At 29.6% G+C, this 26,131-nt stretch overlaps 1 protein-coding gene across 1 annotated transcript in view; it reads right to left on the bottom strand.

Annotated features, from left to right (window-relative positions):
* The window catches only part of LOC121118961 (kin of IRRE-like protein 1), a 331,486-nt gene that overhangs the window by 252,467 nt on the left and 52,888 nt on the right, over positions 1 to 26,131 (bottom strand). The window contains exon 2 of the mRNA XM_040713567.2: positions 8,699 to 8,726. The gene's annotated coding sequence lies outside the window, so the exon portion shown is untranslated. The remainder of the gene's footprint in view (positions 1 to 8,698; positions 8,727 to 26,131) is intronic.

The raw sequence follows: 26,131 nt of genomic DNA, 5'->3' as shown, positions 1-26,131 counted from the left end.
TAATGCATACCGAATTGGAATAAGTGGTAAAAAATGGTGGTGACCCATTTTTACTTGGCTGGTTGATGATGTAGTCCAAAATGCATGGATTCTTGCAAGAGATGCTGGTCAAAATTTGGATTAATTGTCATTTAGAAGAGAAATGGTTATGTCATATCTGCTAAAATATCAATGTTGTCCAAGAACTATTGGAAGGAAGCCATTGTGGAAACCGGTAGAAAATGAAGCCCGTTATGATCAGGTTAGGCATTTCTTAGAACCAGTTCCCAATTGTGGAAGAAGGAGATGCTCTTTGGGCAATTGTAACTCACGTTCACGACCACAATGCTGTAAATACCTTGCAGGATTATGAATTCAATATTTAAAAAAGTTTCATAGACAGTAAGGGTTCCAGATAATAAATGGAATTTCAAAAATATAAATTAGATGTTTTCATTCTTTGCTATTACCAATAATATAGAAATATTTCCATATATATGTATTATTAATGCTAAAAAATAATTGTTATTTCACTCATATTATCCTCTCAGCTGAGTTATAGATGTTAAATTATTCAAATAGTTAAAAATATCCTACCAACATCAGTTTAAACAAATGTATAATTTTTTTCAATTTAAAAAAAAAAAAAAAATTCGTAGTGAAAGTGTTAACTCAACTATGTTTATGAAATATAATTATATATGTTCTCGTATATTCACATATATTAAATTAATATCTCCTTACTTTCTAGATCTTTGTTGAAAATTGTTTTATGTTGACAGAAACACATATTTGTAATACTGCTGTTGCCATAAATTATTTAAAATGTCATCATTTCTTTAAACTATGTATGAAATAATAATCAGTTATCACAAGTTGAGATTCAATATTTTCAAAAAAAATTATATCAAAATTTTATTCAATAATGATATTGTTTCTTATCACGCATTTTCATATTAAAATCTAGGTATGCAATATTTTAAGGTTTGTGATGAATTGTCTAAGGAAAAGTGTAAAAGAAATGCATCATATCATAACATATTCTAAATTATACAAATAATTATCATTTTTTTATATAGTTTTTGTAAAAGCTTGTTTTATAGAAATTTTATAATTGCTAAGTTTTTTATATTATTAATTTATATTCTATAAACAATCATATGTGGAAAATTAAATACACTTAACAAAAATAATATATATACAGGTTGTCAAATATCAATAACATCCATATTTATAAAGAAAGCACTTAATAGAAAACTAAAGAATTAATTACTGTTTTTAGAAGCATATTAACTGTTATTTGATACCACATGAAATTTTTTCAACCGTCCAATTTAAAATAATAAAGTATAGTGGTCATACCAAATCACATATATAGAACCAAAAGAGTAAGATAAGCAAATCAAATAAATTTGTATTGTGATATTCTGTTTAATTTAAGATCAACAACTGATTATAAATTTTAATAAATTTAAAAAACTTTACTGCGAATAATTTTTTCTTTGTATCTATTCCGCGTTCCTTTTATTCAGCTGACACATTGTTCTATATATTTTTATAGGCTATATATAATTGAAATCCTCCAAAAAATACTAAATTTTTTACCTAATTCTCCCTTCTTTTTTCCCCCTAACTGTGATAAAGATAAATGAAATGTCCAATACAAACTAATCTTTCTATTAAAAAGAAATATTAATTATCAAATATCCTTATGTTATGAGATAAATTGTTTAATAAATTGAACTTTTATATATTTTTAAATTAAATACAATCAAACTTTTATTAGTCTGTCAGACAAGAAAAACTAAAAAATTACCGCTTAGTGCTGGAAGTGACGTTGTTTTATACATTCCAGGTTTAAAAAAATATATATTGTGTGTATAAACGCATAAAGGAAGGTGGTCATTGGACTGAGATAGACTGTATTCTCTGTATTCTATGAGTGTAAGTATGAAGTAAACGAAATTGTTTTTAACCTTCTGTTTTTAAACTGTGATATTATTGGTATAATCAGAGATATATAAAAATGTTCCTTATTTCTATGAATAAACATTTTATCGCAAGTACATTATAATGGGTTTCTAAAAAAGAGACAAAGGCCAATTTTTTAGAATAATTAACATATTTTGACAATGCTGTATTTAGAATTTATTTTAATGTATTGAGATTAGTAAATTTCATTAACGATTTTGCTAAAAAGTAGGGTCTTTTTTCTTTTAATTTTTTTATTCTTCTTTTTTCAACGTGAGGCATACACCTGTAGCTCAAATAGTGTAATATTTTTAAATATTATTTTATATAACCCACGCAAACAAATCCAAAACTGATTGCTCAGCCACGAAACTCAGATTATTTAAAGATTTCAATTAATTTTTTTCTCGATGTCATTTATTAATTCCACTTCTTTTAGTATTTTAATTTATATATACGAGTGTCAAATGAATGAAATAGCTATGAGAAAGCTACAAAATTTAAATGACGTATTTATTACAATTGTATAACTATTTATAAGAATATGAAATACATTTTATTTTTGAAGTTTTTTTAAACAGTTCACTAACCGTGTGGTAAAAAGTATGTTCACTATCAGAGGGTTAACAATACTAAAATTAATGTCAATATCAGTTTCTTGTTGTATGATTAGGAACGGATGTGTAAGTACTTTAGACACAAGAACCATTAACCGTTTTAGTAGAGACACAATATGCTAATTACAATCATTGTTTAACGAAGAACTTTAAGCTCCTGCACATGTACATGTAGGACGGTTTTTTGTATATGCAAATGCCTCCAATATTTCATAAATAACTACATTCATATTTCCTTAATCCAAATATGTTTTTGATATACATACTGGACTACTATATAGAGTGGACCCATTGCCTTTTTGTCAAATATATATATTCAGAGAGAAACAAAGACAGACTTCGATTTTTTAATATAAATTTAACAAAAAATTACGACCAAGTAAGGGATAAATCATCATTTGGAGCTAAATATTAATACAACCACGATTAATCAAATAATTAACTAAAAAAATTAGAAAGGAACCTTCTTCTTTTCGTGTATAAATATAATTATCTACGTCTTGCCAGTACAAATTAATGTACAGTTATATATAACCTGTCCAATATTTAAAAATATATTTATATTCAAATAAATTTTAAAAATTATAAGAAAAAGATTTAAAGTGTGTGTTGTATACAACAAAATTTCGTAATTATAATAAAATTATCTCTGGCTATAAATTCCAACAGATTTAAAATATATTTTTATACGTCTATATCCATATTTAAAGATAACTATAATATTATTTTGAGGTAATAAAAGAAAAAGAACCAAATCCCTGTTACTGTTTAAAAGTGTTTTATACTTATATAGGTACATAATATGCAAATATACTTTTTGAATTAAACTTAAGACTATCGATAGACTTACATCTATTCTTATACATATAAATATATTATGTAGTTACGTATGTACATTAGGGGGAGCCTAGTGCCAAACATGATTTTGAAATTTTCAAAAATGTATTGTACGGTAAGAAATCTTGAACAAAAGTCAAGAAACAGAGAAAAAAATAAGTAAATGTACTTTTCCATTCTCTTTCTATCGGAAAATTAATATTACCGGGCCCTGCAGAATTATTTACCGATTTTTGTTCAGAACATATCGCGGACAATAATGGCATTTCGAATGACTTGAGAAACACTTTATTCATACATTTTTAGAATAATAAAATAGTTTGTGATCAAATTTAATCAATGTAGCCACCATTTGACTCAATGACACTGGTCAGGCGACGTCTGAAGCTGCCACAGACTTGCTGGATGTAATCGGCGTCCATGGAGGCGCAGGCCTTGTTGACAGCAGCCTTTAAGGCATTTATGTTCTTGTGTCGTTTTTTGCAGGCCTTGGTCTCCACGTGCGCCTAGATAGAGAAGTCTAGTGGGTTCAGATCTGGGCTCTGAAGGGGCCAGTAGTCCTTGGGCCAAAATTTCATGTTGTCCTTGAGCCACTCCTGAGCTTTCTTGGAAGAGTGGGCGGGTGCTTCATCTTGTTGAAAAACCCAAGGATAGTTGCCGACTATGGATTTGATCCACAGAAGGACCTTGGATGCCACAATCTTCACATAATCCTCCGCTGTTAATCTGTAGCCAGTGGGGAACCATACCGGCTTCATGGCCTTCCAGTTGGAGGCCACGAGACCCAACATCATCACCGAAGCAGGGTGCTTTGTTGTTGCCACATAGCGGTTCTTATCTTGCACATCTCCAAAGCTCACAACACGGTCATTTTGCCTGTTGAATACAGGATCGACCGTAAAAGTATTCTAATCTGGAAAAATGATGATGCGTCCAGATGAGCTCTTGATATCACTCAAGATTTTCTTGGCACGGTCAAGTCTGACTTCACGTTTAGTTAGCAGAGGGCGTTCAGTACGCCTCAGGGACTTTCCTCCAGTCCATTTCAATGCCCTTGAAACAGTTGATCTCGACGTTCCCATCTTTCTGGCCATGTCGGCAATGGACCTGTTGGGAGTCCTCTGGAACACTGCCTTTACTTGCCTTGAGACAGTGGGCTTCCTGCCAGCCCCAGGGGAATGCTTGAGATCACCCCCAGCCTCCAAGCGCTTGGAAACGTTGTAAATTGTCTTCAACGAGACCCCAACCTCTTCCTTAATGTTGTTATGAGGCACTCCTGCTCGAAGGAGGGCTGCAACTTTGATCCTCTTTGTTTCCTGATTGGACATGGTCTCACGTGTGGAAGTTGTTACGCTCTCACGGGAAGGATTTTTGTTTATTTTAACATTAAAAATACGAAACAATCAGATTGGTTGCCACAAAACCTCTTAAAAAGTATATTTACATTATCGGTAAATAATTTTGCACGGCCCGGTATTGACTGTTGGATCGGTGCTAGGACGGATTTCCGGATCTTCCCCTTCTTTTTTTTATCGGTCCGAATTTTTTTAACTAAACTCTACAAAAGAAACGATTATTCTTTTTTTTAGTCTGATGGTTCTGGCTATATTAATATATCACTCATGGCAAGGATTTAGGAATATATATAACAACAGCGAATTTAATAAATAATACCTGGAATTAATAAAAATATGATTGAGCTACACAACTCTCTCACATTAACCTTCAAATGTCTTGTCTTTTTGAAAGAAGGTATAATATACCTTTAACAACTTATATGACGTAGCTACTAGGTCGTTTCAGTTGTTGTAGTTACAATAAAAGACCGTTCAGGACCAGTCGTAAGACATACACATTGTATTAGGACTTGACTGATAGAACTGCAGTCCGTATAGTTCTTTTTGACCAATCCAACATTAAGATACGTCATTGCTCCACATCATTTAATTATCTGATTGTATTCTTTCATTTACTATTTTCAACTTTTAAATTTTTGATACTCAGAACATTAATTAATTAGTTATCTTTTGAAATTATCAAAGCTTAAGTATAGGTTAGAATATAGATTGTCACTTTTCGAAAGAATAGTAAATATATATTTTTAATCTAAAATACTTTTTTTGCATTAAAATTATGTGTGCCATTTAAAATTGGGATTTTTAATGTTTTATGTGACTTATTTGAAAATGTATTGGCTCTGTATGTATATATATAATTTCATAAAAATAAACATATATGTTTATTAAGTTCATACATTATACCAAACATAAAAAAATATATTTGTTTGGACACATTCTGAAGATGAACCTCACCCTAATGTAACTATCTACATTATTAAAATATTATCCGCATAGTACATTTCTTATTTTATTGTATCAGTTACCATATAATAAAATACAGATGGAAGTATATGATGTACCCAAAATAAAAGTGATCTAGATGCATTTCATATATGTATATTATTGAGGGGGTCATATTGTTGTTATAACTGCAACAAAAAAATACAATAAATCTAGTTAAAGGTGTATCCGATAAATTATTTACTTAGTAAAATTGTAAATAAAGATATGGCGATAAATGATTGCGTACCCTCACCTTGAATATCATCATATAACTAATCTAAGGAACTCATGATACCTGTAATAAATATGGTTTTTTGTCCTTTTCCAAAATGAGCTATTATTTCCTTCATAATAAACGGTGTGGTCTATTAAAATCTAAAAACTTTGGAATTTTAACTTAAAAATTATACAATTTATTATTTAGAAATAAAATTTCAACATAAATAAAAACTATAAATAGTTGTGTGGTTGACCTCTCCCTGTCATTAATGTAGCCACCCTTAGCGGTAATGAGAGCTGTTAGGGGGTGACAGAAGGCCTTGCATCCTCTGTGGTTGTAGTCCTCTGTCATGACATACCAGTGCTCGCTGACAGTGGTTTTAGGGTCTCAATATTTTGATGAGAGATATTACAGGCCTTTCCCTCTATAAGCATCAAGAAGGTGCTGTCAAAAGTGCTTACATTAGGACAATAGTGTCTTCCCAGAGTTCAAAATAACTCAAAATAGTATTTCAACCGAGGAGATTGGTTTCTTTTATTGCTGGCGTAAAAAGTGGCCGCTCCACACTCAAAAAACTCTCTCCAAGCAATTTTTTCTTAGCTCTCGAGATAGTCTAGTGTGAAAGTCAGGGTTATCATAATTGGGCCCTATCGGACAATTGGGGATTGGACTGGGATGTTTTCTTTAACTCCTCCGGTTCCAATTTGGCTTTTACACACAACCCTATTGCTGAAGGCGTAGATGGTGGTCCTGAAACGCTAATCTGCTTAAATTGCGTGAATGGAAATTAGTCGTTCATGTTCAAGTGTCATTTTCTCAACTTTCACGTAAGCTAGAGATCTCAGATTTGTTTCGTTTTAACAAATTGATTATGCTTTAATATATCAAATTATGAATTAATTTCTTTGACTCTACCTTAATTAATTATTGGGGTAGTTAGTGTTAAGATTTCAATGGTGCACAAAGTACTATAATTTGGGTACTATGAATATTGCCACGAAAGAAAAATTATTCTTTATAAAATTGCTCCATGAAAAATTTCAGGAGATAGACGGCAAAAATTTGATCAAAAGAAGGCTTTGGAACAAAAAGATTATTGAGATATATGTAGGTGTATTCAGTTTAGTTTTATCCATTCAACAAATTTTTTTATAAGGATCCAAAATATAACGGTGAAACTTGTCCCCTTTATGAATGAAAATAAAGATCATATTTTTTTGTCAAAGATTGAATATAAATATGAATTTTAAACATGTTTCTTTCAGTTTCAATCAAACACTATTCAAATGGGCAAAAAATATTGCAATTAGAAGCTCTATATTGTCAAATTAAGCCTGTAAGTGATAAAAGTATATAAAGCAAATACCTTTGTAAAAATTAAATTGTCTGTTTGACCCAACTTGATCTATTTCAGGCAATTTCAAAAGTTTCATAAGTTTAGATATAGGAAACTTTAATGTTCAAAGCTTTCTAAAGATTAAGCTTTTTGGTGACAATATTCCATCCGTGACAATTTTCATCTCAAGGCAATTTTCCTTAGAACAAAAATATGTACAAATAAAATAGGTACTAAATATATATAGTTACATATATGTTACATCATAAACTCCTAATTTTAGTAAAGATTGGTCTACTCATATATTTTTTTAAATAATTTTTTTTAATCTAGCAATTATTTTGACAAAAATTTAATTTGTAAAGCCTTGAATAAAAAACTATTTACTTACCATAAATATTGTCCAGTATATTTATTTTCAATGAATTAATGAGGAAAATATATTTAAATATTGCTCATGCCCTCAGAACTAAAAAAGTATAAAGCATGTAAGAAGAAGGATCCTTGACTCAAGTGGGGGGGGGTTAAAAATAAAATAAAATGACTTTGATATATTTCTATGTTTTTAGAAATTAAAAGACTAATGTTATCGGAAATAAATATAATGATTAAAATTTGAAAATTATTATTATCGCATCTCACAATCTTAGTTCTAAGAAGTCCATTAAATCACTCTAAAAACTGAAAAAAATGTATACCAGTGTGCACCAAAGATTTATTTTACAAATTTATATAACTTAGTTAAATTATATGTATGTTTGCGAAGAAAAATTATCAAAATTTTTACATTGCAACCTTAAAATAATATTTGGTATGGACTCAGTTAAGCTGTAAGGGTGTTTTTAAGATAATTTGCAAATGGTGGTGCCAAATTGGAAATAAGCATAAACTTTTATCCCTATGAAGCAAGGACATGAGTAAAAATGACAACATCATCAAAACATTTTTTTTTCGGAAATAAATACAAATTTCATGGACCTTAAAAAGTAATGGAGGCTTGAACAATATTAATTTTATGTTAAAAAATATTTTTTATATCAGTGCCTTAGATATTTGTATTTATAATAAATTTTTTCTGATCATTAATGATACCAAGTGACTAAAATTAATATATTATTATTAAATTTAAATAATTCATTCGAATAAGCAAAATTCATAAAGAATCGTTAAAACTAATATTTTTAGAACAAAGAATATAGTTCTTTTTGTTTTTTGCTATAACTTTGAAAATATAAGTCATCTAATTAAAAATAAAAGCTTATAAACGTAAAATTCCTAAACTAATTTTTTATAAACAAATTATTCTATAAATTTGATTAATTCATTCAAAAGCGACGTCGAAATGTGATTGGTTACGTTAATAGTTTAATAACAAACGCTAATCGTATATACTTACATATGTAGAGAGTTAACAAAGAAGTAATCTAGAAAAACAAAATAAGAAAAAAATTTAATGTAAAAAATATTTTTGTTAGACATACAACTTAAAACTAAATATAAATATTTGAGACAATTATTAATTTCATATTCAAATTTGTGAAAGGAGATAAGATACCCAATAATTTTTATTATGGTTATTTAATTTTACAACGTTAATTTAGAAACAATATTGACTTTTAAATAAAATCTTTTGATTAATCATTATTAAATTATTTGATCAATTTTTGCTAATTAAAGAATAATTTGGTACCCCTCTAAAGCAGTGGTATCTAAACAGTTATTTATATTTCTGTCTTATTTATTACCCAAAAAAGGGCCTTTTTACTTCAATTACATTTGGTAGGAGAGAAAGAAAACTTTGAAAATTGATGCAAATTACAAAAGATTAAAAATTGTGCAAGGTAGTTGATAATTGTTTTTGGATATATGATCTTAATTAACTAATCCAATTTCAAGGTTAAAAATCTACATTCATGCCTAGTATTTTGTTCTCATCTTACCAACTGTACCTACATACTTTAATCCTTGTTTAATTTGAGTGGTATTTTATTTTGAAACTACCATATTCTCCACACTTATGTTCCAGTATTTAACCTACATACCAAAATGAGTATAAATCAGGCCCCCAAATAGTACCATCTAGTAGTTAAAACAAAGTATATAAATCCCAGTTATCGTTAAGGTCAATTATTGAAGTTCTATTAATGGATCTATGTAATAATAAAGTGATTAACTTACAATATTCTAATATAAATATAATGTTGGAGCAAATTACTAAAAATATTCCATATGAGTACACAGTGGATTCACTTTTTTATTTTATATTGATGGCTGATAGTGGGTTGGAGGGTCTATGTGTTTGGACGATTTATTAATTAACAATAGAATTTCAACAAATCGATAACATAAATAGATTTGTGTTTGAGGCCTCATAATCATTAATATATCCTTCCTATGTGGAAATTATAACTTCCAGGTGGTGGTAGAAGGCCTGCCATACACTACAGATATTGTACTCTATCATGGACCTCCAGTGCTGGCTGACAGCTGATTTGAAGGAATTGGTGGTTAGATAACTGACATTACTTACCTTCCTCTCGACATGCACCTAAAAAGGTGTAGTCAGGAGGTTGGTATCAGGGCTTTGGGGAGGGGGGCAAAGGTGTCGAAAAAAAGTCAAAAGATGCTTTCAACGGGTTCCTTTCATTGCTCGTGTCAAAAGTTGTATCTCTACCCACAGAATGCAGCCCTTCTTCCTATCCAACGTTATGAACTTGCTGAAGGTGTAGAGAGTGGTCCTAGAGACACTGAACTGCTTGGAGTTCTTCTATAAAAGTTTGTCGATCACGTTCATGTGTCATTCTATCTACAAGAGCTACAGGGCTTTGGTTTGTTTTGTTTTGTAACTAATTGATTATGCTTTAATATATCAAAATTTGAATTAATTTCAAACAATAAATCTTCATCAGTTATTGAATTTGTAAAAGTTTAGATTTCAATGGATCGCTCGGTAAAAATTGAAAAACTAAAAAATGAATATATGAGTGTCATATCAACATTGTTATCTTTTTGTAAAATATGGTCATTTTAAGTAGAATTTCCTTAAAACAAAGAAAATACTTTTTGTCACTAGATTCAAAAGTATATACAATTACGACAGTTGATGTGTTTATAACGAAAAAAATATATTTTTAGTAAATATTATATTCTCTCTAATCTTCGTCTTAGAGCTTTTTTTTTGTCATCTACTTTAAGTACTAGGGTATTTCCTACTTCATCTACTCTAACTTAACTCACATTTTCTTCACAATATTAATAACAAGCTTACTTTGTAAATGACTAAATAACAAAACAAAAAAAAACTTTTTACTTGGATTTAATCCTTTAATACTTTCTTTTGGAGTAATGCGTACTTTTGTGAATTTGCCTTACGTTCTTTGCTAAAAACAAAGAAAAACAATTATAAAAAAAAGTTTTATAAGTATTCTATTTTTCATTAGCTTTGTAATGACGCCATTTAAGATTAAAAATCCTTCTATACTTTATTTTACAGTTAATAACACAGATAAGTCTTTGTTTTTACACAATACAAGATTTTTAAAACAGGTGGTCCATAGAAATCTAAACAGTTATTTTATTCATGATGGTGGGCAAATTCATTCATATTTTTGATATGTTAAAGCATAAGAAATTAGTTACAAAACAAAACACATCTGAGTACTATAGCTTACATACAAGTCAAAAAAATGAAACTTGAATCGGATCAACAAATTTCCATTCACGCTTTCCAAGCAGTTAAGTGTATCTAGGACCACTGTCTACGCCGTCAGCAAGTCCGAAACGTTAAATAGGAATAATGGATTTGTCAAAACTGGCTCCCTAACAGCCAAAGCCATTGCTTTCAAGTACATGAGGCTGATGCCCACCAGACTGTCCATAAAGCTATCAAAGACATGGGTGGAAAGAGCCTTGTGAAGGTGGAGAAGCCACTTTTCTCACCAGCAATGAAAAAAAAAAACACTTTTCAGTTGAATTTTTCCGTTGTCCAAACATTGAGGCCCTCAAACCCACTGTCAGCAAGCACTGGGACACCCTGACAGACAACTACATGCGTAGTAGGTAAGAACCTTCTGCCATTATCTCAAAGCCGTCATTGCCACTAAAGAAGGCTACAATAATGATTAAAAGGGCTCAAACACACATATAATTATAGGATTACTTTCGTTGAATAATAAATAATAATGTTGAAGTTCAAAATTCAAAATGTTCCGATTTTAATGTACCACTCGTTATATGAAAAGAGCTGTAAATTTTCCTTACACGATTTCCTTCCAAAAAGTTTTAAATGTAATATGTTTAGGGTGAACTCGTGTTGTGTAAGTCTAATCACTTTTTTCAAAAAGATTTGACAGTTAAATTTTTTTAGTGATAACTTTTTTTTTTGTTGGACTTATTATTGTTATGAAGCCTCATCAAAGATGCACACCATCGTTAGAAATACGCCATACTTTACAGTTTTTCTTTGATAATTGCCATAACGCAAGCCAGGTGGCTGAAAATTTGAATAGTTTTTATGGTCCTGAAACAGTAAGAGTCAATCATGTCGAAATATGGTTTCATTAAGTCTGTTCCCCAAGTTTAAATGTCAAGGATGCTCCACTTTCTAAAAAGCCAGTATTTGTAAATGTAGATAAAATAATAAAAATTGTCGATATTGACCATCAAGTATAAAAAATTAATATACTTTTTTTTTAATTACATCTTATATTTATATGTTTATTTATATATCAATAATAATGATAAATTTATGTCTCAGTAAAAATATTATTTTAGACTTTCATTAACAAAAATAGTCTTTGTAAAGTTAATACTCAATAATTTGTTTAACAAATTGTTTTTTAAGAGATGATGTCCCTCATATTTAGACCTAAGTATATATAAAACAACACATGGAAAGTTCTCATCCGTATTTTGAAAATTAAGAAATTATTTGTACTCATTCTTCCAAATTAATGAACGATTACTCTTAGAATCATGCAAAACTCTTATTAGGAAACGAAAGAAACAAAAAAAATTATTTTTTACCGAAGGAAAAACAATCTTTGTGCACGAGTTATTTGAGCTTTCTTATTATTTGTAGTTTAATTGATAATAATTATAACAGACACTTCAAAAGTATAATATTTTCATGGTTTTATATTGGTTACCCATCAAAACTAATGTAACATTTCTAAATTTGAGTTTGAATTTAAATTATATTTGTTTACTTATGATTGTTCAATTCTACGCATAATCTTTTTGAAGTAATCCTTTGGAGGCACCACAAATTGCACTGAAACAAGGCATAATTATTTGTCAAAAAAATTATCCACCCTCAAAATCAAAACTATAGTATTTTTATTGTTCTAAGAGTATCTGTGATCAATTTTAACAATTTAAAGTAATAAAAAATATTTTTCCCTATACAATCTCATTATTTTTTTAAAAATATCGACAATGTGTTATTGTAAACTTTAGATTGTTTTAAGTATTAACAAATTTTTATCAAATTACTAGACAAGCATTTCAAATACTTTTCAATTTTGATACTTTATATCTAAAAATTTTGTTCCGAGCGTTGAAGATTTTATATTAAAAAATTTAAAATGTATTAATATCTGCCTCTTATGATCATATAAATACAATTTTTTTTGGGATGAAAAAATATTAGTATTAAGGAAATTATTTTTATCTCTTATTTTAAATCAACGAGAATTTTAGGTAAAAAAAGTTTTAATCAAAAAATTTTATAAAATATTTATCAGCGTCATTGTTTTAACATTCTTGTGTATCTCAAATAATACCAGAAATGTGAAAATAAAGCCTCAATTTGACAAAAAAAGGGTTCCAAATATTGGACTGTTTGTTTAAATGGAAGTTTTTTTAAACGTTTACAATTTTCTGGCCTCATCCCATCTTCATACAGACTAGTTTTAATACTAGTTGTGACTATTAAAGAATAAGTCAAGTAGAATATCAAATTAAAACGTTGTTGATAATCATACCTCCTTACAGCAACATAACTCGTTCTTCCTTTTATGAAGAACAAAAACGTTTTTCCCTTCCGTGTATTTTGTTCAATTTAAATGGTAAAATAGACAACACGTTTTTGTCTAAAGCAGTCGGCTGAACGAACTACTCTATTCGTCTATAATGTCAAAAAACGTTTCTAGGAGGATAGTGAGATTACACTGAGCATGGTTTTCTAGAAGCCCTTTTTCTAAAATTGGAAATAATCGTCAAAAGTCCTACTTTGTTGAGGAAAATAGACATGAAGGTCAATGTCAAGATCTACGTCAATTTTCTGTACACCAAAGTATCCCCTGGATCGGCAAAATAAATAAGACCTACCTTGGATCTTGGAGCAAGACGGGCACCCTGTCACACTAGCAAAAAACCACTCGATTTTCTTGATTCTGAAAATGTGAAGGATGTCCTACTGAGTTATTGGCCTCACCAGAATAGAACACGTTCGATTATTTTGTTCTTCACAGCACCACAAAATCCCTGAGAGCTGGAATAAGGAAAGCATTCCTGACTTTACATAGTGGGACGGTCAAGGAGACAGTGGTATGTTTATGGGGACACTATGAACGTGAGCTTTAAGCTGACATTGATTTTTTTTTATTGAATTTCAAATTTACTTTATAATCTTGATTATTGTTAAAATTTCAATAAACTTAGTTTATAAATAGAGTCATAGAACGTTTCTCTTACTTTTCTCGGCTTACAAACGTTTAGATAAAACACATTTCATAATATACGAATGGTGGCTACAAAAAATTAATTTTTTTTTTATAAGATATTTTTACCAAAAAAAATTACTATAAAACAAAGGATTTCTCTTGATATTAGCTTTATATGTACATTTTTTATATCTAAAACTAAGTTGTTGCAGTGACTGAATTGCAAAAGTGGAGCACTTCTTAGAGGAAAAAGTTTTTTTAACAAAAAAATGAACCATGATACAATTTTTTTTAAAGTATTTGAAATTGCACTTTTTCTATTTTAATATTTACATCACATTGTAATTCATTTAAAAAAAACTTTAGAAAAATATGCATTTTGCAAAAATATTATAATAATATATATTTACATGAATACTTTCTTATTAGTATTATTTTAGCTTTACACTATTTTAGTACGTTTAAGAAAGAATGATACAATAAGTCATTGAGGAAAATATAGAGACTGCCGGTTAGAAAGATAAAAATTTGATTATTAAAGATGTGAAAATATAACATGCCTGTAGGTTTGTTAACTTTTACATTTTTATGAAGGTTAAGTTCATTTAAATTGTTCAGTTTAATCGTCCATTATAATCATTCATTTTTTATCCTTCATTAAGGTACTAAATCGTTTACATTGTATTCGTACAATTGTTCATCATTTACTCTTTAATACAGTCGTAGTAAACCAACATATGTAGAACATATTTTCAATCCTGGGATTTACACGAGTCCCATCTGGTCCAACATGCCCTTAGACGGGCCTAGACTCTCAAATATTTCACTATATAAAACATAATCAATTAAAAATACAGTTTTATTTATCCTATTGTTAATTTGGTGATTGTTTTAAGGGTAAAAATTACTCTAAACGATAATAGTCCCGAATTACAATAATCCCTGATATTTTAGAATTCAGATGGCGTAGTTAAAAATTGAAATTAGTCTTGGATTTTACTCTCATAAATGTATTTGATTATTGTGTTCAATTCATTTGTACAAAATCCCCCTCCCCATTAATTGTTTATGTTTGATTGAGGAGGAACTATTTTGACTTGGTGTTTCACTAGTTTACCTTGTTAACCCGTTTAACGTTGAATATTTAACAACTTTAAATTTCACAAAGTATTTTTTAACTGTTTTTCAATCTATAAAACTTGTTTTGTAATCTCATGGCTTTTTACTTATTTTAATAGCTTGAAGTAGTTCACTAAATTAAAATAAATAGTTTCATAACGTAGAATATTTATAATTTATGTATTATTTATAATTTCAATTATAAGTTGTTTATAAACCATTAATCAATGAAATATTTTAGAACTTGTATCAATCCTAATAAAATAATAATAGGAGAAATGTTAAAAAAGAAAATTTTTGTTTACAGTATTGTTTGACAATGAAATAAATGAAAGAGCATAAATATAAAAAAAAAGCCCTCAAAGTTGTAACAAGACACTTTCTTGAGGTTCAATGTTTAAATATATATGTATACAATTTAAACATTTTCTAACTTTTTATCCTGTATTATAAAAAAATATCCTTATTTTCAGATTATCACACGACTCTATTATAAGTATCATTTGTATAATTTGGTTCTGGTTACAGCCTTGATTTGAAGTTTTTATAAAAAAATTTAGAAAATGGATAAATACTTAAAAAAAATTTTCATTTAAAAAATTATATTCTAGGAGTATGAACTAATTTTATGAGTTTATATATAGATATACCTATTTCACTATCACCATCTAAGACAACAAATATTATTGGTATGCTAAAAAAAGAAACTCTTTACTCTGACAAATTGAAAAAAATATTTTGACGTTTTTTTAGGTTACTTGCTTGCAGCCATGAAAGAAAAAATATGAGCCCAAACTCCTACAGATTTATCCAGTCTCTAGAGGTTTTCCCCATGACATATTCGCCGTTTTTTATGCTTTAAGGCATTAGGTTCGAAATATGCTCATAGTGTGTAATGATAAAACATTCATTTCTTTCAAAAGAGGAGTTTCTTTAATTTATTCAAGAATCAAATAAGACTTATGAATTAGGTGCGACAAGCCAGTGGGTCCTTTCGAATTAAACTTTGTGCTGTAGGATCCGTAACTTTTTTATCCTTATAGAAATTATCACCCGACGTTTAACTGTGATGAAGTATAGTCTACAGATAATACATCCTTCATCAATATTACCGGTCTTGCTTCAAGTCTATTAAGTACCCAAAAGAACTTATATATATATATACTTAATGAAACATTATAATTAAATGATACTGATGTTTTTTGTCCACACTCCTTATGATTCTGGACTATGAAACCCATTCATAGGTCTGATGGAGTTTATATTAAACATTTTTGTTTGATAATACCTAGTTGTTGAAACTCCATCTAACCAATTACAAACACAAAACATAAAATTGAGAAAAACAATTATGTATAATAATGAAAAAATGGTATTAATTGATGCGTAAAAAAGAGAAAAAACCCATTGTTGGCAAAAATAAATAAATATGGAAACTATGGGTTCAAATATCCCCCAAATAAAATACTCTGCATTAATAAATAAATAAAAAAGATTTATGACATAAATAAATTATTTTACTTTATTTATATACATATGAAAATATGTAACCAAATAATAAATTTGATTAATCATGAGCATATATATATTTAACTATTTTTCTTATGATATCATATTTGATTCAATTATATTTGAAGATGCAAAAAAACAAAGTTCATTTTTTTAGATCAATTTTTTAATCATATAAGAAACGATGTCATAACAATAATATAATAACCCATTAAGACCAAAGATTTATCATTTTTACAAAATTTGGTACAGCTACTACTATTAAAGTGATAATTTTTTTATTAGACAATGAATCAGGCTCAAAAGTTGCACATATATTCAATGACTGTTACTTAAGTATTAAGTATTAACATAAAAATAACGTATGCTCTAAATTTTTTTACAGAAGAAACTCTTTCATTGCTTTCCAAACAAGTATTGTTTTATAAAACCCCCGTTATATAAAAATAAATTTTTAGTTTAAAACGGAAGTGCAAGTCTCAAAACTTGCACATCAATTATCTTTTTTATTTTAATTTGAACAAAAGTATATTGTTAAAAAACAGTAAAAAATGCAGTTACACTAAGGTTAAAAATATGAGTCATGCAATATTTGAACTAATTTTTATGAATATTTTATATATTGTAAGTATTTTATATCGAAAAGTATAAAAATAATGTGTTGTCTGGATCATTATGAGCTTCCTTAGAGAAAAAAAAAAGTTTCAAATAAATTAAATATTCAGAAATATATTCAATATACCAGCTGGTCGATATCGCTATGAAGAAAAATTTACTCATCGCCCCTATTAATGTGTTAAAGTATTGTTTAAAAACAAATAGCAGTTTCAAAGGTACCTTATAAATAAAAATAACAATTTCTAATTGAAATCAAATTATCTTCAAATTTTTAAATATGTTGTAGGTGACGTGAAAAGTTAAAAAAAAACATTTGATTTAAAGAAGCTCAAACTTGATTGAAAATTAAAGGTCAAGTCTCGAAAAGGACAAAATGTTACAAAATTAATAAAAAAGTTGTTTTTTTAAAAATATTCTTACTGTTAATATATAACCAATTTGTTGAAATGAAACAATAGTCATAGAAAATTTGAGTTTTTAAAAATATGTAATATTTTATTTTAAATTCCGAAAATAAAGTACATCATACCTCAGGAAATAGTTATTTGATTGATAAAGCATAAATATATTCATATCGCAGTAAAAATGTTTATATATAGAACATTTTATCAAATTTTTGGGTGACTTGGTAAAAAAATTGGTTTTTTTTTATTTATACCAAACAATTTATATTTTTCTAGACTTTTTTATATGGAATGCCCAGTGACGTTGTTAGCATCTTAAATTATTTTAACCCCCCAAAAAAAAAAGATATATATATATATATCTGTAAAGTATTTAAAGTTCAAATATACACTGAATATATTATAGATAAATAATAATAATAACAAGTAGAAAAAGAAGACGTGATCAACTTGATCAAATCAAACTTCAATAGTACTCCCCCCCCCTTAGACGAAAGAAAAATAAAATAGAAACAACTTTGTCCTTTTTCTTTTCTTATTTCTTAGCGTCTAGAACAAAAGAAAATAACCAATAAATCACACAAACAATATAAACATAAAAACAGCAGTAATTAATTTATAAAATGGATCTTGAAACGTGCACAGTTGGAGATTTTGGTAGGATCCTGGCGATTCCAAAAGCAGGACAAAGTATATTTTTGGAGACATTGTCGACTTTGGCGCCCAAGTCTAATATAAAATAACAATCGTATTTTCCTAGGATTTTAAAAGGACCCAAGAAGGTTGGAGAAGGAGATTATCTCATTGGCTGAAAGGTTGTCAGCTTTGCTCAGACAATTATCAAACTTTTTTCTGGGTTACTCGTGGGGGAATGTGAGCCACCTTCTACATTGTCTCGAAGAAGCGCCCCACAGCGGCATCTGCCTTAGGAATTGGAAACAAATTGAAGAAGCCTGAAGCCAAAGATCCAGAGCGACCAGTGAGTAACTGGAAGGGAGAATATTTAAATCCTTGATCGATTGATACTGAATTCCTCAGTCCCCACAAAACAAAAGGTAGAGCATTCATCCAATTTTCTTTCTCCTCTAGTATCCGTTCAAATAGCCCAGTTTTTAGGGATCTGTGGAACCGTTCAATAAGCCCGTTTTATTCAGGATTATATGATGTGTTCGTCGTATTTACAATTCCAAGTGCCCTGCAAACATTCGTCCATATAACACTTGTGAATTACGTCCCTATGTCTGACACAATGATGTCAGGTACTCCAAATCTTGATAACCAACCGTCCAAGAAAGCTCCAGCCCCTGTACTAGAGGTGATATTAGGAATTGGGATACGTTCTGGCCACCTCGGATACCGATCCATTATAGACAGGTCATAGCGCTGTCCTTTGACGAGTGTGAACGGGCCAATTATATCAATGTGGCTGAAGGCAAGTCTCACTGATGGTGGATCGAAAGAGGAAGTGGGCATGGAGGTTCTAAAAGGCTTCGTTTGTTGACATGCAATGCGACATTCTTCAGTGAAATTTTTAATATCAGAACGTAATTTAGGCCAAGCGTAGAAAAGTGATACCCTTCTTAAAGTATCTTTGAATCCTGGATGATTATCGTCGTGGCTTGAATGAATAATTCGTCGGCAAAGTTCTGGAGAGGACACTACGACAGGAAAAAAGTCTTCGTTCCCGAAGCCTGCAAGTAAAGTTCCTGAAACACACTTGAGACAAGGTTTAACTTTAAAATTTAAGATCATGGAGTTTTTGATCTTCTATTACATCTTGAAGAAAATTGGGACTTAATTCAATGTGTTGACATTTTTCGAAAGAATATCCGCAGTGTAGTTTAATTTTCCTGAAATATGCTCAATCCTGCGATTAAACTCTGCTACATATGCATATGTACAGAATTGTCTTTGAGTCCAGGAGGGATTGCTGGAAAGGGAAACTGTTGAATGCTTTCGTTAAAAGCAAATAATTAAAAAGGGCGTAATGATAGCTGTTTTATTGATGGAGTTTCCACTCATGGGTATTTGATTGTAAGCTCTGTGCAAGTCCATGTTACTGAAAAAATCCACCCCTCTCATGTTGGCCACGAACTCCCTTAAATTTGGAAGAGGAAATCGATCTAGATCCGTCATGTGATTTAATTCACGATAATCACCACACATTCACCAGCCTCCTTTGGCTTTAGATACTACATTAATTGCTGATGAAAAATTGGAAGAAGATGGACGAATTATTCCCTCTTCTAGAAGTCCATCATTTCGTTTTGAACAAAATTTAATTTAACACCATCCAGCTTGCGGAATTTTGCAAAGCAGGGAGGACCCTTAGTTTCGATGTGATGTTTAGCTCCATGAGTTGGGTAAGATTCGACGATTTTTTATCATCAAAAACTTCAGGGTATTGTGATTGAACCCATTAGGTTTCTGATAATTCTGAAATGAGGCATGGATCATTAAAAAACATTTTCTTGTTGAATAGGTTAATATTAATTTTTGTAGAAATGAAGAAGATCAGCCCGTAAAATAAGGTGGCCTGTAGATACAACAATAAATTTCCATTGGAAAGTTACTAGATTTTACAATTTGTACTCTTACAGTTTTAGTACCGAGAACTTCTACTGGATTCCTTCATAACCAAAGATAGGTCGAATTTTAACACGAATGAAATATTTACAATTCGTCGGGGATATAACGGATATCTGGGCACCCGTATCTAAAAGAAAATTAATTGAATTTAAATTGTCTTTAATTAATAAGAAATTTTAACGATTATTTAATGCCTCGGTCCCATGGAACCGAAGACAATTTATACTTTTTGAATCAATGAGTTAAAATGACAACCAGGACCTGAGCAATAGTTGCATTCAAGCCAAATTTTGAATGATAACAACATATTTTTTTAATTTTGCAGATGTTGTGGACTTTAAAAAAGCTCCACTAGGTCTCTTTCTAATCAAAGGTGTGACAGTGGGAGAAGAAGATGAATCGTTGACAGTAGAAATGAAAGTGTTTGTAACTTCCTTTGCAGCCGTGCACATATCTGCAAAATTCTCAGTCATAAGTGTTGATTGTGCTCTCAACTATCGCTGTTGTTTCTTTGGAGCATTCCTTATTAGTGCCTCTTTAATCCAACTTTCGAAAATCCTTTGGGTATTCCTCATTCAAAAGACGTTCAACCTCATCTTTTACCTCCATGCTCGAGAGCCCGGAAGTATCAACCATCATGTCAACTACTGTTTTTATCCTTGCGCAAGATGATAGCCCAAATCGGAGTAATATGGATTTCTTCACTCCCTCCTAAGTGAGATTCTCCTCACGAAGAGGAATAATATTGAAAACTTCACCCGGCAATGCTGACGCCATAATACTATATTTAACTATGGTATGACAAATCCCTCTCAATGCAAAATCAAATCTCCGGAACGAGTCCTCAACATCCAAAAAACCGAACATAGGAAGGCGGAGGTTGGCCAAGGTCATTGCTCAATTCCCCTCTTCCGTTTTAATCAGCCATGTGTGTTTTTGGGAAGACACAGGTGTTGATGTTTGCTTTCCGGGCATTTTTGGAATCACGTCGGGGTCACCAATGTAAAGTATTTAAAGTTCAAATATCTACTGATTATATTCTAGATAAATAATAATAGTAACAAGTAGAAAAAGAAGAAGTCATCAAATAAAACTTCAACATATATCTTTATATTTTGGGCTACATAAATAAGTCTTTTTTGAGTCTTGTCAAAAATGGAATCCTAAACAGTCCAACGAATTAATCTAAAAATGAGCACTTAGACGTTTAAAATGACCAAGCATGTTCCAATTATGTTCTTTGGACCCTCGAGATCACTAAAGAGCTTCTTTCTTTTTTCTCCAAGAGAGATGGGTTAGTTTGAATAGGATCCAATTTCATTTTGAATATTTTAATTTTTTTAATGATATTTTTCTTTCATTTTACCCGTAATTTTCTATTTTGTTTTCAGTTCAGTTATTTTATAGTGTACTTTTTATATTTTTTGTTTTGAGAGTAGTAAAATTCAAATAAAAAATGAAATAGAAGAGGCTTATTTTTCACGGAACCTATTTTACATTCTCTCTTTCTATATACATCTCTTTTTGTGTGTTTTTTTCTACATTATTTTCTCTCTCTTTTTATATCCATCTCTCAGTCTCTTTTCTTCTGCCTTCATTATTTGTATATATTTACCGTTATTCAGCCCTGCGACGTGGGTATCCTTTACAAATATCCAAAAAGTTGATGGTGTTTTTTTTAAATCGTGAAATAACCTAAACCAGCAATTTTTTTTTTTTTAGTAAAAACTTTATTTACTTCCCAATATCACGATCTTTAAGCTTAATTCATTTGTTTTCTGCGTTTTGACATCCTTTCATACAGATTATAAAAAGTAATTTTTTCACTAGCTTTTGTTAGTTTTTTTTTTTAATCCATCCTCTGAAGTTGCTGGCGCATTTTCATTGAGTTCCCTTTCTACCAAGGCTCATAAATTTTTATTGGGAGACAAATCAGGACTGTTGGCAGGGCATATGCCTTTGCCCAAGAAAGAATCCAATTTGTCTGAACACCACTTATATGGCTCACTTATTACATTAGGAAAATTCAATATGCCTAATGATTGTATCAGCATTATTTCATTTTATTCTGACCCAAAATATTTTTTTACAATAAAACAGATATTTTTAATACCATCTTCATCTTTTAGACATACTTTATAATACACATATTTTTATAAGATACTATAAAACATTTTTCATAATTGTTGGTGGTATTCTTCACCAAAAGATAAAAGTTAAGAACGCCCATGTTCATGTCCATTACAAAAATATATCGCCAAGAGTAAAGGAGAAGCTGCATTTGAGATAATGTGATAGTTTCCATGTTAACACCAAGAGCAAATTTTAATGAAGAGTCAAGACAAATACTACATATTTTTCCAAGTTAGTATAACTTTTTTTTCCACAGAAGAATTGAATGTCACTTTTATTTTATTTTTAACAACACAACCTCAACACATTCACCCTTTTAATTGAGTATAGTAGATAAATTCTGTCACAAGATAAAATGACAAAAATAATATTGTGACGTCATCTGTATGATTATAAAAAGTTGGTTCTTGCATGAAAAATTCGACTTAACAATTATAATGAATTTATTCAAGTTATCAAGCACATTCCCCCACTTTTTTAAAAGCTTTAAGCGTGAGTAAAAACCATTTTTATAATAACTTTGCTCCGTAACAACATGCAAACAAAATCAGGATTCTCTTTAATGAATATAATAAACTTTACTTTTAATACATAATTTTATTTAAATATTATGTATATCAAAAAATGTTTAATCAAGGAATATCAAACTAGAAAAATATTTCCTCATGATTTTTTACTGTTATTGCGAGTGTATATTTATGCATGTTTTATATGTATTCATATTTACATGTAAAATTATTTCAAATTAGCACACACTCATTCAAGCATGTTAATGGATATAGAATCTTACAAATTGGCTATATTAAATGATAAAGTTGCATAGAATATGATTTATTTTTATGTAGAAATAAATCTGCAAGGAATGTGATAAAAATCAAGGTGTTATATAATTTTAAGGACTGCAGATCCCTGTATTATATCATACAAGAAATAAAAAAGGGTGTAGAGTCCAAATTTGGTAGGAATCCATCGAACCACTAACTCTTGCATCGTTTTGGGGGATCTAACGATCTCCAGCAAGTGGCCTTGAACGTAATTTGCAATCTCCAGTTTCTTATTTCTGCCCCCGCGTTGCAGAAGTGTCTGCCCGTTACTAAGAATAGCGGAGGTGGCTTTCAACCAGTTTAAAATAACACACATAAAGCGTCCTCTTTTAATTTCTTTAATACGACGAAAATGTTGTGGTTTGGATTTTTTTATTTATTATCTATTAGTTTATTTTTTATAATATTATATCTGTGTTGGTAGTAATTTGTGTGTGTATAATAATATACAATCAGCTGTGTTAGAAATAATTTACAACTATTATCCTCTCCCTTTTTCTCTCTCTTTGTTTCTATCTCTCTTTTCCTTTTTCTTCTATAGCTACGGCAGTTTAAATGTCTATCTCTATGGACTTTTTTTATAGATCAATTCAAAAATGATTTTGAAGAATAACAATTGACATCTTTGGAAAATAAACGTAAACTATAATTGTATTACACGCATTCAAGTAGATTTTTTGTACAACTTTATGGATAATTCGTGCATATATACAAATTGAATACCAAAATAGGCTTTTCAATTATTTTTTCCACGGACAGAGTAAGAAAAGTTTGAAAATTTTTAAGAAACATCATGGTAGACAGAAATGAAATATATTGGTCCTTTTTTAAAAATATTTTAATTCAAACTTGGTTGACATATTTGGAACGTTTATTCATGTCATTAGACAGGATAATATTGTATAGGCTGCGAGATCGTAGAAACCACACCCGAGAGCATGTCATACAGAAAAGGTCACTTTGAGAGACATATATATTTTCACAAAGATCACTGTATATTTCATATGTCATGTTTGCTGATTTTCAAACTATAAAGAAATGTTTTAAAGGAGAATGTCAAAGTTACCTTTTTTTAAATTTTTGCTCACTGAAATTAATAAAATATTCCCGTCCTTACTCAACGTCATTTCTTCGTGTGTCTCTGTTCCTCTTTTCTCTGTTTTTCTTGTATTGTTCCCCAATGAATCGTTATTTTGGAACAAAATAGTATGCAAATGAGCTGGTGCTTGTCTAAATACATAAAGCAAAGATATCCTCGGCCTAGGTATCTGGTATATAAGTAGGTATCCCGTGAGGCAGGGGGTTTAATATTTCTGTCTTTTAAATGTTTAGGACTTGCTGACGACGTAGACGATGGTTCTAGAGACGCCTAGGTGCTTGGATACTTCTGTCGTGGCTTTTCCAGTTAAGAAATGTGGGAATGGAAACTCGTCAATCACATTCAAATATCCTTTTATCAACTTGCACTTAAGCAATATAGCTTTGGTATGTTTTGTTTTGTAACTCTTTAATATATCGAAACATAAATTAATTTAAATGAATCAACCTTTTTTAATTATTGAATTAGTAAGTGTTCAGATTTCAATGTAACACCTGGTGTTTATGCATACATTTGTAAAAAAATATGGTTGGTTAATGTGTGAAAAAACGAAATTGGTAATTCAAATGATGTGTTGAGGAGAGCAGGATAAATCTATTAAACTTAAATCCCGCTGAAATCACTCTGTATCTAGTAAATAAATAGTGAATAATTACTCCAATATCGATCTTCAATTATACTCCTAGTTTAACAAGGAATTACTACAAATCCTCAGTTATTCTCCATCAATCATGAGCACATTCACTTTACTTTTAGTTATTTTCTCCTCTAGAATGGGGAAAATAAAGATGTATTGCTCTCGTCTAAGATTACATTTTTTTATAACTCTTTTAATGCAATTATTTATATATTCATGAAAAGTATTTCAAATTATCACACTTTCATTCAAGCTTGTTAATAAATATACAAATTGAGTTCATTAATAGCCTTATCAATCCTTTTTTTTTTTTGTACATAGGTCTACGTCAAAAATAAGTTTCTACTACATCATCATTTTCTTTGACAAATTGTTCTCATTAAAAAGAGCGTTGTTTGTGTTGTTGGTAGAAAAATAATCAAACTAATAATGTGTTTATTCATTATTAAATCTAATGATTCATTTAAAAAAAAAAAAACTTCACATATGTTGTAATCCTCCAAATGCATTTTCTTAGTTATTTTCCTTATAAAAAAATAATCGAAATAACTGTTAATGCTCATTTTTTTTTTTTTTTTTTTGCATTATTGTTGAATACAAAGTTTACATTGTAGTTATGAATTAAAAATGCAAAGTTATTTCTTTTGAATAAATTAGTAACACCTGTCTTAAAAAATATAGCTCTTTTCCTCTAAATATTAAAATATATAGATTTTCAGCCCAGATATTGGGAAGTGTTTCTGTTTCTTTTATTTTGTTTGATAGGAAGCAGAGGTTTGATGAGGAAGCAGGAATTACTGCAGCTATCAGTTACTGAAAAGTTCTTATTATTCAATAGCTCATAAACAATCGAGTAATTAACACACTACAGCCAAAAAAATTATTTAAAAAAAAGTTGAAACAATTCTTGGAAAAATCTGTGATATACATAATTAAATGTAAACATACAATTATATTTATAAAAAAATATTAAAAGATCCCGTAGATCCAAATAAAAACTAATTAACTAACCTAACTTCCGTAGCATTTAGATATAAGAATACAGGATATATGACTTAAGAACATAATTGTTCTAAGCTATTGGATAAAATCTTGAGCATAAAAATAAACGTACTCAAATAAGTTCTGTTTGTATTTAAGAAAATACATCATAATGACTAACTGAATAAAATTAATTTGCGACAATTAATAAAGCAATGTCTCTATTTCATAAAATTTCTTCAAAAACGCAA

This window comes from Lepeophtheirus salmonis, chromosome 5 (assembly GCF_016086655.4).
Source record: "Lepeophtheirus salmonis chromosome 5, UVic_Lsal_1.4, whole genome shotgun sequence".
NCBI lineage: Eukaryota > Metazoa > Arthropoda > Copepoda > Siphonostomatoida > Caligidae > Lepeophtheirus > Lepeophtheirus salmonis.
Note: the sequence above shows the minus strand (reverse complement) of the source record. Positions and strands in the feature narration are given on the sequence as shown.